This window comes from Fukomys damarensis, unplaced genomic scaffold, assembly GCF_012274545.1.
Source record: "Fukomys damarensis isolate Sample0158 unplaced genomic scaffold, DMR_v1.0_HiC HiC_scaffold_33, whole genome shotgun sequence".
In the NCBI taxonomy this organism is placed as follows: Eukaryota; Metazoa; Chordata; class Mammalia; order Rodentia; family Bathyergidae; genus Fukomys; species Fukomys damarensis.
Window position 1 is genome coordinate 16,585,626 of NW_022900945.1, and position 26,084 is coordinate 16,611,709.

A 26,084-nucleotide genomic window follows, 5' to 3' on the forward strand; every position below is an offset into this window, starting at 1 on the left:
GTGTAAAAAAAAAAAGGGGGCGACAACAAAAATTAAAAAAAAAAAAAAAAAAAAAAAAAAAAGTAAAACCTACCTGTACCAATGCACTCTTCTCTGAAGGGTGATTATGTCTCTGTATGTGCAATGACCTGAGCACATTAATGCATCCCATCTTGTATTAATGAGTTGTTTTCCCTTCATCAGTTTTATCTCCATCTGGATCACCTGTACATGTCCAGCCCTGGCTTAGGCTCAGAGAATGACAATGTGTCCTCAATATACTTCTAATATATGAGTCATCTAAACAACAAATAAGAAGTTCACATTATGTCTCTGTATGTGCAATGACCTGAGCACATTAATGCATCCCATCTTGTATTAATGAGTTGTTTTCCCTTCATCAGTTTTATCTCCATCTGGATCACCTGTACATGTCCAGCCCTGGCTTAGGCTCAGAGAATGACAATGTGTCCTCAATATACTTCTAATATATGAGTCATCTAAACAACAAATAAGAAGTTCACACACAGAAATATCTTTCAGTTTCTTTGTATCCTTCTTACCTTCAGAGGGTGTCTTATTCTCGGCCATCCCCTCCCTCCGCATTTCGCTGTCTACTTGAATTTCCATAACCCTCCCATTCCCTTTTACAACCTCTTAATCCCTCCATTTTTTAAAGCATGTGGATTTCAGTTTAGCATTCGATGACTACCAAGTGAATCATTTTGATTGTGAAAAATAACCCCAGATCAATTCCTTTTATTTCTTCTCTACACCGTTTCAGGCTTGTTTTACTTGTTCCTTTATGAGGATATTATTCTGGCACATATCCCAGTTGATGGAGGATCTCCAGAAAAGAGTGTTAAATTAAAAATATCAGTTACTGGCTTACCTCTTAATGAAGCAGCTGGCTTAAGAAGCTTTAGATTTAAATTATCTTCCCCAGCACTATTATTCAGTCTTAAGTGAGGCAGCGCACCAACTTTCCTCTAAGTAATTGGCTGAAGCTAGAAGTCGGAGGTGCCTACATTAACAGGCTGATTAGAGACATTGTTGGTACTGGAAGGGGCAGTTCTGTTAGGCAAAGTCACATTCAGTACTCAATAGTGGTAAGATTTAAATTTATAAAATGAGTGTTAAATTAATTTACAGTAGAGCTCATATTAATGATAAGAGAATCAGTAGCCAAACTGATTTGATGGATGCTCTCATTATGATCTACTGTGGATAAAAAGATTTCCATTATGTTACAAACTTTCCATGGTGCTCATTTACTCCCCAGCCTCCCTCCCTGTGCGTTCGGTTAGTGCCAGCACCATCTCTTTTTTTCAAAGTAGAGATTTCTTATCTTATACATAAAAACTTTTGTAGGTCAATGCCATATCCTTTTGTTTTTCTTGTGACTTAGCGAATTGCTATGGTGTGGATGCTTGCCCCTTACAGATTCACATTGGATTTGATTGCCACTGTAAAAGTTTTAAAAGATGGGAATTTTAAGAGGTAAGGAAAGTTCAGAGTTTTGCCTTTTTTCCACGTTCTTCTTTTTTACTGTCTCCCACCCTTCTACCATCTACCACATGATAATGTAGCACAGCGGTTCTTGCAAGATGCAGGTCCCTCAGCATTGGCATTCCCAGCCTCTAGAACTGAAGCAAACCTCTATTTTTTTATAAATTACCCAGGCTCAATTATTAATGTTATTACAGCATAAAATGGGCTAAGACTGGAACTAAGAATATCTCATGGAAGTTGTAACTGGTGGCCCTCTGATTTTTAAGAATGATGCTTTATTTATGGATGTATTTGGTGCAATCTGGACTCTTCAAAACAAATACATCCCCTGAATTTCATAGGGAAACCCTAGACCTAGATCTTCAGGGCCAAACACAGATGTGAATGGGACCCTTGTGAATGAATACCTCAGAGATGCGCTCTAGCCAGGAGACGGCTCATTCTGGAAGACTTGCAGTGGTAAACACTATATAGACAGATGCATTTGGGTGAATCTGCTCTCCTTGAATTTACAAAAGCTTTGTTTTAATTTTTCCATTCTCTTTTTTTCATTATTCCTTTTCCCTTTCTTTCCTCCTCCTCCCCCAGAAAAGAGAAACTTTTAGAAAAAATGAAAGGAAACAAGAAGAAGGCACTATTTAAGCACTTACAACCCCTACTGACTTTTCTGACACTCCCTTAATGACATAAAGTTTAATAGGAATTTGTCATTGCCAGACTATTAGAAACACTTTACATTTAGTATTTTATAAAAATCCTCTTAGTCATTTACTGATCCAATGAAGAACGTGATTTGATTAATCCCATTTTTCAGATGAGGAAACAGATACAGGGAGGTAAATAATTTGTCCAATATCAGAGAGCCTTAAATACTGGAACAGGGATTCAAAGATAGGAAATACAAAACTCAAGCCCATGAATTTTGGTGTATTTTGAAGTGGCTACATATTTATGTTCATATATTATTTAAGGACACTCCAGGACCATTACAGTCATGTAATTCATATTCTTTTACTTTGAAAAAGCTACTTACATTATCAAATGAAAAGTAAGAGTGTTTACTAAGTGATGTCTAATGTCTTGAGAACTCCAGTAACACTCTCTGAGCCTCTGCTGTTCAATGTTGAATCAACCCTACAAGACAAAGAGATGCTGCCTGGTAAGAAACATTTGCTTTTATTTAAGAAAGCTAAAATAACTCACAATCCAGATATCTTTGTTTCATACCTCAGAATCTATCAGGAGGTCTAAATTTTACCTAGGTGAGTCAGTCTTTTTAATCAAGGTATTTTCTATCAAAAGGACTCAAACAAATTAGCAGCAACTTATAAATTATTATCAGCTGACCTTTATGGAGATGGTGGTGCAAACCATGAAAGAAAGCTTCAAATTTGGCATATCATAGTAAATGATTTAATTATACACATTGCTGGGAACCTGGGAACCAGTTTGATGAATTTTCAAACAAGTAATAAGTGCCTTCATGATTTTGTCTAGAGGTAGGTTTCACATATGTCCAACTCCTGTGCTGCTTTCTTTTCTCTGCCTTCCTGTCCCTCCATTCCAATGGAGCATAGAACACAAGCAAGGGTGTGTTTAACCAAAGTTGTTTCCAGCATTTGAGAAAGAAATAAAAAGAAAAAGAAATAAAAATAAAAAGGATAGATATACTAGAGTTATAGTCCTTGTGTGGGGATGAGTGATCATAACCTATTGGAAATCAAAAGACTTGCTAACATGACATCTATGCCCATAAACTGTAAAAAAAAAAAAGTATGTAAAAGATACTTATCTATAGATAAAGATATATTTATAGGTGTAGATCTGTTTACTTTCAATAAGAAAGCCATGTAAAATATAGCATCAGTGGAATGACATAGAGTTACCAGAGCTGTTTTTTAAAAGCTTGAGCAAACTAAGCTGAAGTCACAGTGTCCTTTTCCCCCTCCTGCTTTTCAACCTACCAGGTCATAAAATGCTTGGGCTCCCCCTAAGGTATAGTCATCATCAACACCTTTGCTTACCTCAGTCAGCTTAGTGCCCCTGCTGCTACCGATATTGATGTTGTGAACTTATTTAGTATAAGTGTGGCTTAATGTGCATTATTACATTATCCATCAGTCGTACGTTGCCCTTAGCAACTGGTATAAAGTTACCTCTCCACCACTGCTAATTTTATATCTATCTTTGTTGGGTCAGCTTTGCTCGTTTTCATTTTACTTCTGGGTTATACCTCAGCAATATTGTAAGAGTCATCTTATAACTGGGACCGTGTATACTTGTTTCAGCAGGCCAATGACCCCCGAGGTATGTAAAACCGTAACAAAGCTCTCCAGTCTCCTTTTCTGTTGTTCTTTAAGTATTCTGCTGGTAATATGATCTAGCAGAGATAAACAGTGCAATTCTACTACATGGATTTCCTATATTTGGAGAAATCTATGTATGAACACTATTTTTTTTTAATCCAGCTGTCTTTTTCCCATGGGTTCCAAGGCTGATTTAGGGAATGTGTCTGAAATAGGATGGAGGGTCATACAGCCTTTTCTGTGTGAGCTTAGAAAAATACACCAATTAAATACCTTAGAGACCTAACCAGGAGAGGGAAATTTTTGTAGTTTTATTATTTTTCGAAAATGTTAATTCCTCCTATCTAGTGTTGAAATCTAGTATTTGATTGGTGAAGCTTAGAGCAAAACGTATGTTTAGTGTCAGTACTATGATGCAGAAATCACGTTCAAAAATATTATTTGTTTGTTTGACTAGGTTTGGAGCTAACTGGGTAGCCAGGGAAGAAGTTTAAAATCTTGTGAGAGCAAATCAAGTCCATTCTACATTTCATTGTTTAACCTCTCCAAGTAGCTTCCTTCATCTGTAAGAAGAGGTTAGACAGCAGGTCTTTAAAGTCCTGTTTGAATGACATCCAAATGACTGTTCTTTGCTTCCTTTTTCTTTCTCAGAAAGTTGCACTGGATGGAATATTTGACAGTGTATTTTATCAAAGGAATTTGGTTTTGGACTAAACCAATGTGAGTCACTAATAATAATGACAGCCATTATTATTATTACAAGTCTGAAATAATACAAGCTTGTAACATTTTTACAATTAATTCAGCCTTGATGATAATTCATATAACTGTATGTATGTATAACTGTAACCACTTCCAAGTGCTGCCTTTAGTTTTTCTCTATGACACTGAACAAAGAGACAATTTGATTCTTTACTGGGCAAGCTAATTTCTGGTTAAATGGAAGGGGGCTCTGCCAAAACCCCTGGCACACACATGCTGAATAGTTTATCCATACTGGCAATTAGACATCTTTGTATATTATCTATTAGCCCATTAGTATAATTTAGGAGCATAGAGTAGGCATTTGTGTAATTAAATTGAGTATTGTCTCATTCCTTCTTTTAGTTTAACTAGCCAGTTTACTAGCATATACATCCAATATATATGTCGGCGTAATAGGTCAAACGAAAATTCTCCTTAAAGAATTTATGCTCCTTGCCTCCCATTTTCCTGCTTTAACCCCTATAGTAAAGCCTAAAGCCATGTTTCAGTTGCGTTATGAATTCTGTTTTGCATGTTTCTGCATAGATTTACATGTTAAATTAGAGTTTTAATTCTAAGCCTTGCAATATAGAATTCAATTAATAAATTCAGGCAAATTATTCCAATTATATTCAAAACCAGTACTCAAAGCTGACATCTGAGCCTCAACTTGAGTATCTTAACTTTGTCTCTTACCATTTTAGCCCTAAGTAAAAATCCAAAAATAATGGGAAGAAAAAATGCCCTGATCTAACACAGAATCATAAAGGACCCTTGTGTAAAGACTTCCTGAGATAATCTGTCCATGTCTTTACAGGGATCTATAAGACCCTATGTCCCCAGACATTACCCCCTTGATCTCTGTTATGCATTGAATTGTATCTTTTTCAAATTCATAAGCCGAAGCCTTAACCACCAATGTCACTGTATTTGGAATAGATCTTTTTAGAGGTAATTAAGTCTAAACAGGGCAAAACAGTGAGGAGGGGGTTTGGGAGACAGAGTCAGAAAGAAGGACAGACAGACGGACAGGAAGACAGACATAGCTGCTCTGTCAGTGTGTACCCACTGAGAGAAGGCCGTGTGAGCACACACAGAAAAAGCTGTCATCTACAAGCCAGGATAAGAACTCTCACCAGAAATTGAGGCTGCCAGGCTTTGATCTGGAACTTCCAGCTTCCAGAGCTGGGAGAAAATAAATTTCTGTTAAAATACCTTGTCTGTGACATTTTGTTATGATAGCCAGGCACACTGAGTCAGTCTAATCTTCTGCTACCTGCCACTGCTCCCATCTAGAAACATCAGTCTCTTGTTCCCTCAGGATTCCTTATGTACTTCTATCTTAGGGATTTTGCAGTAGGCATTTCTTCTCCCTAGACTTCTTTTCCACTAGGTTTTTTGCACGGCCAATTTGATTTCCATCTTCAAATTTTTGACCATATGTCCCTTCTCAACGAGATCTTCAGAGAATACTTTATGTATTATTCCAACTTTCCAACTCTTCAGCCTTGGTTCTCTAGAATCCCTCCACTATTTCGCATATTACCTTTTCTATTAATTCATCAGATGAATAGCAATAAATACTAGGTTATTTATATATGTCTGCATTTTTATAGTCTGTTCTTTCCCATCACTGTTGCAACTGTATAGAATACTACCTCCACACAACAGGTGCTCAGGACCCACTTACCTGGTCATGTTACAAATGAAGGAATGAGTGTTCGCAAGAAACATTTAAGCAGGCTTTTTGGTAATAATAAACCTATTATTTAATAAACAGAGCAATGTTCATTGTTCTCATTCACATTACAGTAATACAGTAGTACTTTGTTTCATTAACTTAATTTGTTTTATGGCAAAGATGACCGTGTTTTTGCTTATGTAGGGAAGGTGGCTGTGGTTGTGTTGGTCACCTGAGGTGGAGTGTGGGAAAATCAAAGAGTAAACATTCATGAGGCTAGGTACAGTATTACTGTACTTGCCTCATTTCATGCCCACTTCTGTTCTGGAATAATTCAGTTTGCAACTTGAGGTGTCAAGCAAAATTTTGCTTCCCTTCTCAAACTCTGCATAGGGTGATTAATGTGCCCACAGTCGTTTTTCCCAGAACTGTAGAATACATTAAGCTTGTGAACTGAGGTACCACTGTATTTATGCATTTATCTTTAAAAATATATATTCAAACATTAGTTAGGCACTCTGCTACAAACTGAGGAAAGGGGATGAGAAAGACAGGTGGTTTGTGTTCGAAAGAATGTAAAGCTTTATGGTATTATAAGGAAAGTATTCCTCAGTGGTTTTTAAAGACAAATTATAGAAGATATTTTAATAGAACCGTTTTTGCCTAAAATTTTACATGAAATACAAAGAGATGAATTGAAAACACAGAAGGGAGAAGGGACCTCACTTATGGACCAACAAATCATTGATAACTTTCCCATTTATAGCTTGAATTAATGTAGGACAAGAATGAGTTGATTGATTTCTGGCTTCTGTAAATGAAAACAACTTATGTGATTTCAGGGCAGCTGGGTTTTAGGTCATTATATCCACACTATGGTATGTCAAATTTGCCTAGTCTTTCAGATACTCACTTTTTGAACTGCATTACTTGAAGTTACATAGAGAATAGGGATGGTGTATTTTTTAACACATTTTTTTTTGTACTTGTAATTGTTGATACAGCCTTTATATTTCAAATATCATTTATAGAGGCTTGTAAATTAATAAATGAAAAACCTCATGTTTTTTATTGCATTCATAAATGCATTACCTGGGAGATTTAGCATTTTTTCTTCCATTTCCTAGAATTCTCAGTAACAGAACTTGTGTGTCCACATGTGAGATTCATACAATGTGTAAAAGTTACTGCTTTGTCTGGGAAAGAATGGCAACACCATGTTCCCAGCCGTCTTTTTAGGGCTGGTAGCAGTGACTGAAAGTACTCTACACCCTTGCTAGCAATTTAAGTTTGAAACTTATTAAGAATTTCTCAGACGTCTTTGCCATCTTACAACACTTTACTATTGAAATTCTACTTTCCACCTGACTTAATAGATCATTTTTTGTATTCACATTTACTTTACTTTCTATTTCTGAAAAATTCTAAAAATCCCAGTTTAATCATTTCCAAAATGACATTTAAAATGACTCTCCAGATGTAAAAGTCTGTTATAAACTAATACCAAAAACATGGTAAAAGACATTGAAAACAAGATAAAATATCTCTGGTTTGGAAGAAATTATACTACTTATTGAATCTGATCTCACATCTACATGATTTCTGCCCATGAGTGGTCTCTTATAGGCCTTGCTACTCCAAGAAGATTCATTCTAGGCTTTTGTGTTGGTCAGAAAGTTCTTTGTATTACTCCAGAAATTTTACAAAGATGGAATGATCCAAGATCGATGAATTAAAGGGCCCAGTTTCTTTCGCAAATGCTATTTTTAAAAATATTTGAAGATTATTTTTTCACCCGAGAATCTTTCTCTAGTCTAAATATATCTTAGTACTTTTGACTTTAACTTTGTAAAACCCAACCCAACCCTAATCTTAGAACACTGAACAGCCTAATCATCACCTTTTGAATATGATATCTTAGCATTTGTTAGTTTCTCTTAAAATGAGGTGAATAAAAGACTAATAATTATCCTTTTTTAACTTCTTGCCTTCTTCATGAACTTGCTTCTGATTTATACTGGCCTCCTCTGAACCTTCTAATTCCTATTTCCTTTTCAAATAATTTCCTCTATGTTATTAAGTAATTCCTTCTCTTCTCTGATGATGTAGGAATGGAATGGAATTTTTAAAATCCTTTCATCTATTCAAGATGCTTAACCAGTTTTAATTTAAAACATAAGTTTCCTCACTAATCAACTTTTCAGTCCCCTGAACTGTTTTCTTGGTGTAACGTCAAATTAAAAATGAGTTATAAAAATTTTAATCTCCTTAGTGGCTCCCTTTTAGTGTTGGGTCAACAGTGATAGACTATGTGTGAAGAAAGAGCTAGATTCTGAAGCGATAGGTTCTTTTACAGTCCTACCTCCTCAGAAGTTAGTAGTTCTTGTTTTATTTCCATGCTGAATAGATTAAGCAGTCCAATGACAAATGCCAGAAAATTACCAGCTTTGGTCAGCTTTTTTTTTTCTCTTTTTTAAAGCAAAGGTGGTATTCACACACAATGGAGTACTACTCTGACATAAAGAAAGATAAACTTGAGTCATTCGTAGGAAAATGAATGCATCTTGAGACCATAGTGTTCCATGAAATAAATCAGATACACAAGCTTAAATATGACATGGTTTCTCTTACATGAAAAATCCAAATTATAAATGAAGAGCAAAATAAAAGATAATAGGAAGAAGGGAGAGAGGTCTTTCTTAAAGGGGAAGGGATCAAGAAATGGAGGAGAGGGCCGGGGATTTAGCTCAGTGGTTCTGCCACCTGCCTCGCAAGCACAAGGACCCGAGTTCAATCCCTGGTACCACAAACCACAACAAACCAAAACACAAAGAAATGGAGGAGAGGGGTAAGGAGTAACAAAACAAAACAAACCAAAACACAAAGAAATGGAGGAGAGGGGTAAGGAGTAGAAGGAAAGGGGAGGATAAAAGAATTAGGATGTGCTTCCCTATAAGGAATGTAAACCATGTACACTTTAACATGTCTGAATAAAATAAATAAATAAATAAATAGACAAATAAATACATAAATATATTTTAAAAGCTTTCTCTTTCTAGAACATGTTCCTTCATTATGCTTTTGGCCCTTCCTGGAAAGCATTTCTTGGGTCTGTTTTTTTGGATAGCAATCTCTTCTGAGGGCTTCAGTGCTCCACTCAAACTGTCACAGTTACCAGAAATCTTCCCTGAACACAGCAAGCCTCAGATCCCGGGCTGATTTGACTCTATTTCCCCCTGCACAGATTTACCATGGAGCAAAGTCATAATGCTGTGTTGTTGTTTCTGAATGTGGACCTTAATCTCTAGTAGATATTTAGCTTTTGAAAATAAAACATGTCGATTCAATTTAACATCTGTGCAATGGCAGATTGTAGGCCTTCAATAACTATTTGTAGAATGAAAGTAATGAATAAATGGCATACTATTCTTTCTGTTGAAAGATACCATTCATATGACAGGTTATAAAACATATGCACTATAGTAAAAGAATAGTGATGCAATGGTTTTCCATTTAGCCATCAAATCAGGTAACACAACAGAATATAAGTGGCAACAATGAACTCCTCAAACTAATTCCTCTTTGCCTAGAAAAATTTATTTTGTTTTCTACATATAATTTTAGCCATTCTCTTATTTTTCCCTAGTTTTATTACACGTGTATTAAACACTAAATAATATATATTTTAGCACTGCCTTGATTGTAATGCATAGAAATGTAACAACATTATAAATAACCAGTGACTTTTTTGGTTGAGAAATTTTTATCTCTTATGTACAATGACATATGTAGCTGAAATTAAATTATATATTAACAAACAAATATTTTATTTTACCATATTACAGATATCTATTTTACTCATGATGGGCAATTTTACCATACAAAACAATGGTAATATGGACATATGAAACAAAATTGCAAGCAAGACTTTCTGTAGTATGTATAACAGTGTATTTGCTGATTAAGACAATATGCAAATGTTCAATTTTATTATTAGAGCAGATAGTTTCCAAATAGTCATATCATTTACATTTCTTGGCAGGATAGATAAGAATTCAAGTCAACACACATTGTAGTCAATAGCACTATCCAACTTTTAATTATTTTCCATTCATTTACATGTGAAGAGATATAGACATGGTTTTAATTTGAGTTTCCCTGAACACTAACTGGGTGAAACTACTTTTTTCCATACGATTAAGAAGATGTCCTGTTTCCCATTCTATGTAATGGTTGCTGACTTCTTTGTCCAAGTTTTTAGTGGTTATTTGTCTTTTACTTAGTGACTGGTAGATATTAACATCATATACACTATAGGTGTAATAAATATGTTTCCTGGTTTGTCTGTTAACACTTTTATAGTTTGCTATTTACATTTAAGTCTTTAATTCACCTAGAATTGATTTTTGTGCATATATGAATTATGGATCCAATTTCCTTTTTTATGAGTAACCAATTGTCTCAGGATAATTTATTAAAAAATAAATTACAGAACATATTCTTACCATTTTGATCTATAATATCTGCATTGCCGTAAATCAAGGTTATACATAGGCGCAGCTCCCTCCCGAGCTTTCTTTTCAGTTTTATTTGAATATTTATTACTGTATATACACACTTTCTTCATATCTTAGCTTATTGAATATTACTGTGTATACACTCTGCTTCATATCTTAGCTTTATAATAAATCTTTATGTCTGAGTTTATTCAATCTTCTGTCTACTTGTTTTTCTATCTAGTTTTGAGATAGCTGAAGTAGTCTTGGTTCTTCGAGCTTCCATGTAAATTTTAGATTCAGCTTGGCAAATTCCCTAAAAATTTGTATGGAAATTTTTGTTGGAAATACACTGAGCTTAAGAAAAGTTTATATCTTTTTTGTGGTATGGAGTCTATTTAGAAGCACTGAATACATTTTGATTTAAATAATATTTTAAAATGTGTTTAATAGTTTTATATAGTATTTATTTATATAAAACCAATTATGATTTGGAGTCAGACATTTTCCTAGCTACTTTTACAATTTGACATTATGTAAATTGAATATTTCATATTTCAAATATTATTTAACATATTGCTGGTATTTGCAACAATTTCTTTATTTATATGTTTTTGTATTTGCAACATTGTTCCACTCTCATTAATTCTAATAATTAGCATATAGCATCTTCCAGAATTTATGTATTCATAATCAAATCACCTATTAATGTTTTGTTTCTTATTCATAATCTGTATGCCTGTTATTTGAGTTAAAGGATCAAATAAGGTAATCCTATTATTTACTTTACTATTATTATTCAGTCATTCTAGTTTCTTGTTGCATTTTCATATTTTCAAGCTTCACTTTATTTCTCCCTCATTTACATATTAAATCTATAGTTTTTTACAGATCTCACCATTAAATGGGATTTCTTGTTAGATTTTCCACCCTAGGCTTTTATTTTCTGTTCTTCCCAGCATGCCATGCAAAAATCACAGAAATATTTTTTAGAAAATGAAAGAAACTAGGTCCCAAAAGTGCTTTACTCCTATATAGCCCTTGTCTTTGAATTTTTATGTTCCAGATAAGTGGTACGTGTATGGATGCAAAATACCTATACGTATTCATATTTAGATAGCTACATATAAAATATATATATGCATGTTACAAACATATATACATGCACAGACTATTTCCATATGCATACAATCATGATGTATGCATATATTTATTAGATATGCAGTTAACGTGATTAAATATTATGCATATAGATGAATAGATTTCACACAGATATGTTTACATATATACATGGACACACACATTTTTAGTTTCTAGTTATGGTCATTTTAATCAGAAGCAGACTATCTGCTATACCATCAAACACATAAGTCTAATTTGCATTTATGAAGTCCATGTGTTCATATGTTATTATCTAAAGGTCAATGAATAGTTACTGGCTAAGTAGCACTAACTGGTTGACCATGAAATAGAAAGAAAGCTAGCTGCCTTTAGCCTTGTCCATCACTTCAAAACTGGGAAAGACAAACCATTTCTAAAATTTGATCTTATCAAGTATTTCGATAAAACTTTGTGATTTGCATACAGCAATTGCATCTGTATTTGCTACTTTGCTTCACTTGCCTAGCCTTTGAACTAATTAAATTAGCTCTATCTTGCCTTTAAAAATAGAACTTACAGTCACTAAGCACCTTGTACTAGGCCAGAGAGCAGAGGTAAACAGAGGCCTGTACTTCTGCTACTTTAATTGTAGGCACTGTCTTTACAGTGTGCCCAGTCTCCACATATAAGAGATTTGTAATTGCTCTGCCTACATTTACGTTTTTCTTTGTATGAGAATTAAGTACTATATACAGAAGTCCTCCCACCAATTTAAAAGAAAATACAACTGCTGCGTAAGTTTTAACCATGAGGTAGGTTTTTAAAGTGTGAAATACTCGCAGCACAGTACCTAATTCTGGTGCTTTAATTTCCAACTTTCTAAATCCACATGCACAGTATTGAGCCACATTTTATTCCCTCACCACAAATCTGCGTCTTGTGTAGCTTCAAAGAGGGCAGTTTGATCACCATTCTATTAGAATCATATGCACATCAAAAATAGACAAGAATTTAAAAAAAAAAGAAGAAGAAAATATGTTCTTATGGTGCAAGGGCAAAGGTCATTCACTCAAAGACAATATACTGTACATGTGTTATTTATATGCCACCAGTTTAACTGCTTTTCAATGGAAAACATCTTGTTACCATAGCAACTGCCACATTGCATGCTATCCTGGAGACTACTACCTCATTGTACTAAACTCCCAGAAAGACGATCACATTCTTAGGTCATCTCAAAATCTGTCATTTTAATAAAGTTTAAAGGAGAATAATAAATAGATATTAGTTTTCTCCTTTTTATTGTTTCACTTTCAAACCAGTCTAGTTCTGCATGGAGTGTATCTTTCCTCAAATTTTAACCCATAACACAATGTTGACATTTTACATTTCCTTTAGGTTAGAGGAAGAAACAGACAACAAAGTGGTTTAACAGCAGAAGAATTGTGATCTGACAATTATGGCTATATCACTTGTATTTGTTTTTACATTAGAAGTTCATATCCTGTCACAGTGGTGACATTTTACTAAGCCATTTTTGCTGCTGAACATATGTGTTTTCACTCTTCAATACAGAATTCAGATGTGCATATTGTATCTTCCACGGACTTTTCATTTTGCAATAATTTACATCAAGTCTCAAGGACAATATATACCTTTATGTAAAATAATATAGCAGAAATATATTTCCTACAAAATTCTGTTCTAGTCAAATGAACCATAGTTGTACCTCTTAGTGAAAATTGTATTAGTAATAATACTTAATATATAGTAAGCGCTTTCTATATGCCAAGCTTCACACTAGTCCTTTATTCATTTTCAATTTTGAATCTCCAAATGATTTCATATCCTAGATGCTATTACTATGTCATGTTAAAGAAAGCAAAACCGAGGTTGACCAGATTAAATAATTTCCCCAAGATCATAGCAAGTAGCTGATTTAAATCCTATATTCATTACTCTAGCACTAAAGCATGAGCTCTTTACTTCAGGATATTGAGTACCTTATTACAGAGACAAGTACTGCCCTTGGTGTGGAGCGATGCTTCTCTGACATATCAACTTCTTATTTTAAAAGTTATAATGTTTTAGGAAAAGCTTACATGAAATTACAACAGTGAAATAACAAAATTAAGTACTTACAGCACAAATAAAACTCTAGTCATTTGAGAATCCATGACGGTATTCCACATATTCTCTTGCAATTTCAATACATTTTCCTGTAATTCTATACATCAATAATTTAAAAACTATGGTAATCCTGATAATAAGCTCATGCTAAATTTTCATATACTGTTTAGAACACCTTGCACTTTTAGAGATAATTTACACAATCTCTGAAACTATACAATTTATTACAGGTAGAATGACTTCAACTCTCAAGTCAAAACAATAAGACCCAAGGGCCCCTCTTATTGCATCACCAAAGCTCATGGACCCCAAGTCTGCCATAACATTTTGCTTTAGAACACAGTAAAACTGGAGCTCATAATCTCTAACAATGAAACATCTGCTTGTATATGCTGTCTTTTGTAAATGGCAATTGTGAACTCTGTTAATGTTGCTTAATTATAAATGCAGATATAGAGAAGTGAGAAAATGAGAAAATTGACGTTTACTAGGTCTAAACTACTGATATAAGCACATCATGACTACAGGTAGATGAAAGTTTAGAGATAAAACTGACGTGAAAAAGAGTCTATATAATTAAAGCTTGGGAGAGGGTTTCCTCATATACCTATGGAATGCTTACAGTTCTCTAATTATATTCTTTTATTTCATATTCAAAATCTTACTCAAGACACAAGTAATTTTTCAGTCCATGTTAAAAATTATATGTTATACAATGAAATAATCATTGTATTTTGATTTCCTACTTGGTTGGATTCTTATACTATGCCTATCACATAAACCATTCATCATAATAATCTTGCATACTAAGATGGGATCAGAATGTTCAGTAGATTTGCTTATAGTTTTACATGCTCTAAGTTATAGCGTTGGCATGGGAAAAAAGTACAAGAATTCTAATATCGCTTCCCTTTTTAAAAATGGAAGCAATTTTGTTTTCTCTTCCTACTTTTCTTTCTCTTAAAATTTTAAAGTATGAAATATGAATAGCAAAATTTTACTTCAGAGATATCTGCCCAAGCAACTTCAAAATACTTATGAAAATCATTTGTAGAATTTTAATGCATGGTAAATAACTAAATTTATTATTTTCAGGCTCCATCATGTGATTTACAGTTACACAGGAAACTTGTTTAGATTATACTTACAAATAAAATTTTTCTCCTTTATACTGATAAAATAAATTGGAATAATTATTCTAATAACACAACTAAAAATGAGGTTAATTTTACTTTTTTAGCATTCACTTGTTTCAGAAGAATTTATTCTTTGGGTATGAATTATTTAAATAAATTTCATTATATTATTTTGTAAGTATGTAATGCAAAAATAACTTATTTTAAAACTACTTGGCAAATGCTTTAATCAACTGAAGGTTAACCTCAAGATTTAAACTACAAAGTTTTTAACTGATCTAAGTTTTCAATAGAGCAAATGTATATTTAAAATTGGCCATTCATTACGTACGTATACCTTTGGAAGGTAGAGATAAGGCTAGAAGGAGACACATGCACATACAATATGTTTGTATTTATTTTTGTCTAAGGTAGTAATTGAGATAAAAGATGATTTAATAAGTGCATATTTTCAAGCATTTATTTTATTAAATTATAGCAAATATGGCTAAAAAATCTGCAACGTAATGTACTTTAACATACCCCAGATAAACTTTCATATAACCGATTAGTCTTTAGTTTGGTACTGCACTAAAATATTTAAGTACATATTCAGGATTTACAACCACATACACAGAGCATAATGAGAAATGTATATGTAATTTCGGAGAGTTTACCAATGAGAATGTGTATAATTTGGGAGGTTAATGCTAGTTAACTTTCCCGAGGACTATAATTAAGTGAGTTTCCTTCCACTCCTTGTGAAAATCTGTTAATTGTTTCAGGAAATCGCCAATTGCCTGTTATTGAGTAAAAACTTATAAAGGTAGTCAGATAGCTTAATATGGTGAAGTTATTGGTTCATATACCTAGATTTTTATTACTAAGCATCAGATGAAAACAGAAAGGGCTCTGAATAATAACTATAAAGCAAAACCATATATATTAGATGAAGCTACTCTATTAAAGCTACTCTATTAAAAATACAGAATGAAAAGTTTTAAGTGAAATACTTACAAGGGTAGGGGAATCAGATCAGAGTATGTGTGAGCACAAGCCCACAGTACAAGCGAGTGCAACACGCAATTGCTTTTTGTGCATGACTTTGAGAATTTTACTGGCTTCAACACACTGCCCGTGTTAAATGATACGCAGGGTAATTTTGAACATTGAATTCTTAGCTTTCCGAACTTGTTAACAGGAGTGTAATCACAGTGGTACAAACCTGTTCTTAAGGTTGCAATGTGCTTTATCAAATTTATTAAAACTTCAATGGCTAAGAATTGATCATTGAAATTATAGAATTGTTTTTAAAGAGTTAAAATTGTAAGTGTATTCAACTCAGTGTACTTATTTCCAAAATGTTAATAAAATATATCAGCAAAATATCTTCATAAACACATTAAATATATATATATATATATATATATTTACTTAGGTAATTATTGAAATGGCCAGCGTGTTTTTCAAGGTCACAGAAAAAGAGAAAAAAGTATTCTTTCCTTTGTTTGTTCTCTTCCCTTCTAGTCCCATCTCCTTTACAGCATATAACTGGGTTATTGGAGTTGGAAGGATAATCAGGTAGGATTACCTACTTTACACAAAATTTTCTTTCTGTAAATTCGTTCGCATTTTTTTCTACCACTACAAACACGTTATTCTTGCATATGAATATGGAAGGATAAAATACAAAGTAAAGCAAGGAAAATATGTCTTCATGTGAGTATATTTATTTGCTTTTAGAAATTACAAATTTTCCATCTCCCTCATGCCCAGTTTTCAACCAGGAAACAGACATAATAAGCAATAAATACTTTCCCTTTGCTGCATTACTTTGTAGTTTAGGACATTTTGATCTGTCTTCTGAAATTCTCCAGTATAGTTAAATTTCTTATCCTTATTGCAGTATGTTCAAACATAATTTTTACAGGATTTGAGGTTCTGGATGAAAAACAATCTCTTTGTCTCTCTCTCTCTGTCTCTGTCTCTCTCTCTCTCTCTCTCTCTCTCTCTCTCTCTCTCTGTCTGTCTGTCTCTCTTCTTATTTACCAAATGAAAAACACTTGACATCATTTTGTTTCCTTTTTGGTGAACATGGAATTGAAACAATACTTAACCCGTGAGCTTTCCCCCTTGCCTTCCTCCGGGTTATCTTCCAGCTAAACATCTGAGTCAGACACATCAGTAAAGGAAGCAGAATGAATTCATGGAAGAAAGCTGTCTTCCTGGTAAGGAGCAGGCATGTGCAAGCCTTCAGAACTCCCTTCCCCACCCTTTTGTGTTTTTCATGACTAGGGAGTATGGGTAGTGGAAACAGATGCTATCAGCTCTGCAATTTTTGGCTCAGGATAAAGGGAGCAAAGGCTAACCGAGTCACGCTGTTTGCAAACTGACATACAAACTTCATCTTTCCAAAATATATCTGGATTAAGAAGGAAAACTGCAAGGCTTGATGGTGTTGTAAATACCACTGTCCCTTTAGTGAGGAAACATAGAGAGTAGAGAGTAAAACAAACAAACAACCAAAAAACGAATTAGATTATCCATTTATAGTTGGGAGAGTTAGGTTTTTCTAGAGCATCCTGCAGCAGCGTTTTAAATGCCATATTTGTGACTCTTCAATCTGTATGAAAAACCTTTACATTTCCAAAGAATCTATGTACACTACTCTTGCCTCTCCTAATGATGGAAGAGTTTTTGAAAAATCAGCAGAAGGAGGAAAATCCGTGTTTCCATGTGCATATTGTCTTTGATGATGTCAGTGTCCTTAAAAGAATCATTTCTGACTTCTTAGTTTCAGTTTTCCTATTCTCGGGAGCAATACAGTATGAGTTCTGCTGATTATCTCATGTAAGTGTAAGCCAAGTGCTTGTGTATTACTTTACAATGGAGAACACTCAATTAATTAAGGCTCCTCTGTGGCTGATAAGCCTTCCCATTAAATATATGATAGACATGATTGGCTGATAGCTGTCAGAGCGTTGTACCGGTAACCTGGTAATGATTGCAATTTAAAGTTACTTGGTTTTAAAGATGTTTCCAAACAAGCTCACTAGAGACGGTTACAAGGCATGATCTGTCGAAAGATGTGCAGAGAATGAACGACGGCGTCCCTCAGGGTACCCGCTCTGACGTCCCTCCTTCCCATGCCCTTGGTTCGGCAAGCCACATCATTCAGAATCAAGACAGAAGACATCTTTGTGTCGCTAAGGCCTTGCTTCAGCTCTTGGGCTTCACCTACTCTAGTGCCTCAGGAGTTAATAGATTCGACTTCTGTACCAATCGTACTACCTAGAGGGAGACTCTATCCTGCTGGCTTCTCGTTGTGTTCTCTGAACACCCTCTCCCCCTTTAAAATCAGGTAACATGGGTTAAGACTTAGTCTTTGACCTTCTAATACATGTGTAGAAAAGCCAAGCGGTAAGAACAATAAATGCTACATTGTGAAGACAGGAGGTCATGGAAATTGAGACCTGGATGCTTAGAGAAGTCTTCATAAAAGAAACTAGAACTGTAATAGTTCTGAAAAAATGGTGAGACTTCTGGAGTAACTGGCTGACTCCCCATGAGATGAAATATAAGCTAAAGGGTTTCTTTGGTGCTGTTTTTTAAGAAGTTTTTGCTGTTGTCATCTGACGTAATGTTTTGGGTTGTGAGCATTAATGCTCAGAAATATCTGACTCTATTTCCCTAGCATCCTGACACTTTATTGGGTTACAAACTGTAGTTTCACACTTTTAGGCTTGCATCTCCTGGTGCTGATAGAGAGAGCAAATGGCCGGGGAGACACATCTGGAAGCAAGTCATGGTGTGAAGAATATCAGTGTTTCATTTGAGAAAAAAAAAAAAAAGTGGAGAAGCGTAGTAATGCTACAGAAGAGATTTTCTCTTAGAGGAGTGTAGGAAGTAGATCTGAAAAGGGGATTCTTAGAATATTTAACCAATAGAAACACTATATCTACCTCAGTGAAAATGTAATCATATGTAGTTCTCTACTACAACTTCGAATTGGGCAAAACTTGTGATAAGCAGCATAGGATGTGAAAATGAGAATACAGCCTCTTCACCTTTGTGTCTTTGCCCCATTGCCTGCCCTGGAAAGTCCCACTTTTGCTCTAGAATTAATAAAAAAGGCCCGAATGACCCTGAGTACCTGGAACACACGAGGCCCTACAAGACAGACTGGTTTATTTTCTTTTTCATCTGATTCTTAAAAATGTCCTTTAAAATGTTGTCTTTCTTGTAAGTGAGAGCAAGGCATGACCTGAATATTGCTGAATTACACAGATCACCAAGATCTCAGACAAAAGAACCTTTGCAATTATACAAAGTCATCATAGCAACAAAAATATTCTCAGCATTATATAGTTTTCAGGTCATTTCCTTATACTTTCCTAAAATAAAATCATGTAAAACATAGTATCACATAGAGCCAATTTGGAGCATAGCTTTTTATTCTCAGACTGAAAAATTTTACAGACAAAACTCAACTTGGGTTGAAATTAGTTTCCAAGAAAAGTATTTGAGTTCACTTTTTTTATAATGTGTATTTAAAAATTTATCGCATTTTACAATTATTATTCATGAGCAAGCTGAAGGAACTCACTAATAAAACTAATGGTGCGCCACAAGATGCAATTAAAATTGCTTAGGTAAAATAGAGTGACCATTAGGACTTCCTTTGGAGGAATAGCAAATGCCCAAATGTGCAAGTGGTTGTTGAGTGTATGAAAAATTTAATTTGGCCAATTAGTGATCTAGGTTTGATAGGCAATTACTTTAGTTATGAGAGTCCTGTGGTTTCTATATCACCCCTTTATAAAAGAAAATAATGTGATATAAAGACTATTAAGAGAAATTTCACTCAGAAAGCACAGAAAAAAAAATATAAGGATATCAGTTTTCCTTTGATAGCATACTATAGTGAGAGTTCTAACTCCATGGAATGCTAGAGGCAATAAGCCCTTCTGGCCAACCTTTCACCTCTCACATTTTCTATTCAAAGCCTGTCAAGGCAGATGGCCATAAATGCCATCTTTATTGAATCAGGAACCTTAGTGTTTTATTAAAAATATGCAAGTATTAATCAAAGTTCTTGGATTTGAAGAAAAAATATAAAAGGTCAAATTATAAGAGTTGAGAAGAAACTGCAGGTACATGCAAACTCTCATGTGTCTTGGAAGAAAAATGGTTGCTGAGTATATGCAGAGGGAAGAGATTTATGAAAGAATCTGCTTACTAATGGAAAACAGGACATTGGTAGCAACAAAAACGTCTACGACAATGACAGCAAAAGTCCCTGAATTTCTCAGCACATTTTCTACCACAGCTTCTTGGCCCATTCAAGAAGTCCTAAGCCCAACACTAAAAATGCTTTTTGCCAGGCTCTTTGCTTTACAGTGGGTTGGAAGGAGACAGGCAAAACAACTGAAGTTCTACCATCTGCTTAAGTGGCTACCCATTAGGGTGTTGCCTGAGATACAAAGACTCAAGGGAAGACCCCAAATTGTCTGAAAAAAGGACAATATTATTATGTACTGACTGGGAGCTCAACAGCCAGAATTGGTTTCCTGAGGCAAAATATGGAATCAATAGCAAGTGAGTCAAGTAGAATTTTAAAAATACAGAAAAGCCTTGAATATTTAGTTCTTGGAATTCTGAAACACACAGGGTTGCACAGTAACTTTCATTTGTTTACTGTCGCTATACAGAAGGCTTTGTCCATTCTTAAAGGTGTGTAAGAACACGTGGAGATTGTTTGGGTAGCATTCATGAAGAATTTTTCTGGACTGAATGAGAAATGTTTGCAAGTAGTGGTTCCCAATCTTTAGAAAAACAATTTCTTTTAATAGGACACACGTTCAAATTAAAATGTAGATAGGGCATCATAGCTACTTTATCTAATAGTAAGTGGGTGACTTTCTCAAATGCCATCATACAATGAATCAAAAGAGATTTGGGGAGAGTATTTATGCTCACAAGAGTCCATTTGCATTTAAAAACTGGCTTCTATCATGCAACCATAGAACTGGTTAGGGACCTGCCTTTGCATAGATAGAAATAAAAGCCTTTGCGCTCTTGGTTTCCCCTATAGAGCTTCACTTATTTGGCCACACATTTAAAGTGTGAAACACAAGAATTGTACCAAAGAGGAAAAGCTTTCTTGTTTTCTTTTGTGCAGAATTTGTTCCAACTTGTCTCTACACATCTGTATGTAATGTAGATGAATGCAGCTTCTTTTATGAAATCCCATAAGGTGTTTCTGCAATGAGCAACACTCATTTAACAAGTGCACTCTGCCATGCAGGCGGGACCTGCCAGGAGCAACAGCATGCCTAGAACGGAAATGTTGTTTAATGAATATTTATTGATTATGAATATTCATTAAATTAACATCTTTATGGCCGGCCCCAGGCTTTGTAGCTTATGTGGTAGTAAAGTGGTTAAGTAAAGTTTTCAAGCCATTCTTGAAGCCCTTTGAGGTTCAGAAAACTATAAAAATTACCAAGAGCAACTTTTCCTGTAGGACAGAAATCCACTCTGAATCTGATGTGGTTACTTACATTCAGCATTAAAGCCTCTGGATTTTGGATCTAGTCTGAAGGGACTTCAACCTTCAACCCAGATATTTTGGTACATTCCCCATTACAGAGTCCTTTAGCCATAATCTTTTGCATTTTTCACTTTCTCCATTCTATCTATTAATTCTGAGTATCGTCACATTTGGCAGGGACTAATGGGCCAATTTACATCTCTGGGTCTCTTTGAAGATAGGCTTGTCTTCCTTCAGCCCATTTAGAAGAGCATAGTCTTCCGAAATCACACATGTAATACTCTTTCTTACATTCATCAAAGACTTTCCGTTGCGTGTGGCATCAGATCTAAGGTCTTCCTGTTATATCTGGATTTTGCTGTCTTTCTAGCTCTGTTTCTCACCAGCTCCCACTCTGGTTTTAGGCGCCAGCCATGCTGAAATTTCACTCATGGTGACTCTTGTCTACAGGCCTTGGAATAAGCTTCATTTTTGGCTCAGGAATCTGCTCCTCTAAGCTTAACTCTTTAAGCTGGCTTTATTCCTACTTATCTTTTCCGTGTTACCTCATGCTTCACTTCCCGGAGCCCTATCAGGATTTCTAAAGGCCGGCATAGCTGTCCCTTCATTGTGCCTTCACAGCATGCAGATTTACTGCTATCTTAGGACACATCAGATTGCACCAAAATTCCCTCTTTAGTTTTCTTCATGGACTCCACAGTCTCCTTGGAATAGGACTGTGTCTTGTTTACCATGGAATCATCAGCACCCAGTCCAGAGCCCAACACATCCCATGTGTGTACATACTGTATGGGTACATTTTCTAAGGTGGCTTAATCTCTATGCTTGATTCTTCCAGAAGGGTACTATAAGGTTGTTCAACCTGAAAGTATGTCTGTCAACTTTAATCGACAACAAAGAGCATTGGTAAAAATAATGACCACAGATTTTACATCTGAAAAGCTTAGGATGCAATTAGAGGGTTTGGGAAGTTTAATTATATCCATTATAGGATAAACTCAAACCCAAATTAAGTTCTCATTGGACATTCACCACTTACTGTATTGCATTTGAGCATGTGTTCTGGCTAAGCAGGAGATCAACTCTATTGTACAATATATATATGTATAACAGCATCAAAACAATTGTCAGCAACAAAAAGCATCTAAAAATAGTTAAAATGAAAGAGGTGTTTTCAAAAGAGGTAGTTCACAATAGTGTGCAAAATATAGTGTGAGCCTCAGTTGGAAGAATCTTGAAACTCTCAACTAAAAAACGATAAATGAAGAAGGCTTCTGCATATCTCATATTTGTCTCTTCTGCATTTCTGTTGCAGAACTTTCCCTCTTCAAACTCATCTTCTGCTTCTCAGAGCATGTAGCAGTTGCTCCAGTTTATATCATATCATTTGAAACTGTAACCCAGATCGAACTAGATTTCCTTTGCTCAGTTTCTAGGGGAAAATATGATTGTTCTAACTTGAGACAAAAATCTCCAAAAGGTAAAAGAAGTAGCTTTATTTGAGTGTTCATTGTTAGCTGGAAAATCAACTCAAGAGACCAAATTTGCGAGAATGATATTGCCTAATTTAGTAATACATAAATCACTTATACCTTTTCTTCCACGACTAGTATTATGAATGCAAATAGATTTGTCTTCATTTGAAAATCTGTTATCTTAATTTTAATAGGATTTCATTTGTCCTCATACCACTTTAGAAAATATCATTAGCTTTTTTTTATTAGTGCTATAGCAACAATAAGGAGGTATATTAGGATTCTCTACAGAAGCAGAGCCAATAGAGTACCCTCCCCCTTCTCATAAGGTATTGGCTCACAAAATTTTAGAGACTACAGCATCGAGAAGTCCCATGATCTGCTATCCGCAAGCCCGAGTTCCAGAGAAGCCAGTGGTGTAATTCAAAGGCTCCAGAGCCAGAAACCTAATCTTGTGGATTCATGCAGATTGAGCCCAGCACCTGAGAAGTAGGAGTATGGGGCATAGAAATTTGATCTTCCAGTGCAAAAAGTCAGTTAGAGACAATTCAACCTTCCTCTGCCTTTTCAATCTATTCATTCTTCAGTGAACTGCGTTATGCTCATATACAATGGGAAAGACTCTCTTTATGCAGCCTAGCATTCAAATGCTAATCTTTTCCAGAAACACCTTCACAGACACCAAGATTTAGCGCCCAATCAAATATCTGGGTACTCCCTAACCAGGTCCAATTGATGCTTAAATTCAATCAGCGTAGGAGACACTGTCAGATCTGATTTTTAGACCCATTCCTCTCGGAGGTCTATGGACATGCCCTTGAAGATCTGTGAAGATATTTCTATTAGACATATGTAGTTTGCCTCTTGGCGTCATTAAACCCAAGTGTGTTTAGTCCTGTTCAGCTGGTTGTGTTGTATTTGCCTCTTTTCTGTGGTTGTTCCCTCTCCTTTATACAATGGGTTTGAATGTGGGCAGTAATTTTGTTTTCTTTGTTGGGGAGGTGGGTACCGGGAATCGAACGCGGGTCCTTGCCCTTGTGAGGCAGGCTGCAGAACCATTGAACTAAATCCCGGCCCTGTGGGCAGTATTTTTAATCTTAGAAGCAAAACAAGTGACTCCAACACCACTCTTCAAACATTTGCTCCGTGCTCATTTTCTCTACCACAACATCAGCTATAGTTGCAACAAAATCAGTAATCGAAGTTTTCTTTGGGAAAAAAAGAGCTCTTTTCAGTAAAGAGCACACTATCTTCCTTCTAGGTTTCCTTCCTGTGATTGAGCTTTTCATTGCACTGAGATTGCTGTGCCGGCTGCCTCTGCTCCGAATCATCTTTCATCTGGAGGGCCTGCATTTCTGCTGCAGTGGAACTTCCTGTTAGCTGCCTGGAGCTGGGTGCTCCATTGTGTTCACCATCTTCTATCCTCTTTCATTAATTCTTTAGTTTCCCATCTCTCTGTACAGGGCAAAATAGCGCCTTTGTGTACAGACTTTCTGTGTTAGCTTCAGTAGAATCAAACCATTGCACTGCAACTGAACCAAAGATTGCAAATGTAAGAACTGCCTTAGTAACTACAACAGAGGCATCAATCCTTTCAGTTCATGTCAGAATACTTCTGCCTCAGGCTCCCTTGGGCAAATCTGACCCCATTTGCAGTTGTTTCTAGTTTCCCTGTGGAGATGGGCTTCACCGTTTAATGTTTAACAAATGCTGCACAACGCAGGGGTCCAGCTGCAACATTTTCCCTACTCACAATGATGTCATCCCTGTGCTCCCAGAGCTGCGTTCCCTTTAGGGGATAGCCTGCTTCTGCTTCCTCTGCTTTTGCTAAGACCAGGAGTCCTTGTGGATCAGGGTTCTGAATATCTGAGGTTACAGGGTTTCTTATGTTTAAAGGCTTTCCCGAGAAAAAGGGAGTAGATACAGCTTGGTAGGTCTCGAGGGCAGAGCTAGGTCCAGTGGGTAAAAGTTATAAAGACATAGACTTAAATTCAGTATAAGGAAACATTGAATAATAAATCAATCGCATCTAACAATATAGACCTTGTGGGTTCCCTTTCACTGTGAAAGATCAGAAAGAAGATGGATGAACAATAGCCAGAGAGAGGAAGAGGGGTTTACTGCACTGGGGATGAAGGGCTGGAGCACTTCTAAGGCTCCTTGATGTTGTAGAATTTTAATGATTTTAACTTGAGCCCTTGGTTCCTTCCTGCCCTCCTTACTTCCTTTCTCCCTTCTTTCCCTTCTTCTCTTCCTTCCTTTTATCCTACCTTTCTTATTTCTAAATACACTTAATTGAACTTAAATCATACTCAAAGCTTCAAGATCAGCACTAAAAGTAATGGTTGAATCTGTTTTACTTTCTACTTTTTTCCTCCTTTTTATTTCTAAAGAAGTCAAAATAAGCTTAGAAAGTGGATGATCCTATACTCGGAATATTTCACTTTCAAGATCTTTAGTTACTTTAAATACGCGTCACCTGTAGAAGAAAGCATGTCCATCTTTGAACTGCAGTCTGTCGCCCGTCTTCCACATCACCAGTGCTGAGGATAGACATCAGTTTTCACCACCTCATAACAGTTGCAGGTGTGAGCAGTTACCTCTAAGATCTTTCATGGCCAGGAAACACTTGCCCGTAAGTGTAGCTGCTCTTTCTTTCCCTCATAGAAATTCAGATTAGTAGATGATCTTTTAAGCTTCCCATTACAGAGCTAGCACAAAACCTGCTTGCTGAAGCGCTCCTATTTTAGAAGCTGGCTTTCCACCGAATGAGTGAAAATTTAAAAAATACTCTGATTTATTCCATTTCTGCCGATGTGTTATGCTTTTCACTGCTCAGAACTCACATTTTATTCAGGCCAGATCATTAACTCAGATCGGAATGCTTATTATTGATTTCCTTAGGATGACACACTCGTCCCGCACACAGTATTGGAATGTTGATCCTTTTGCGCCATGACATCTGGGTAATTTCTCTGAGAGAAATCTATGA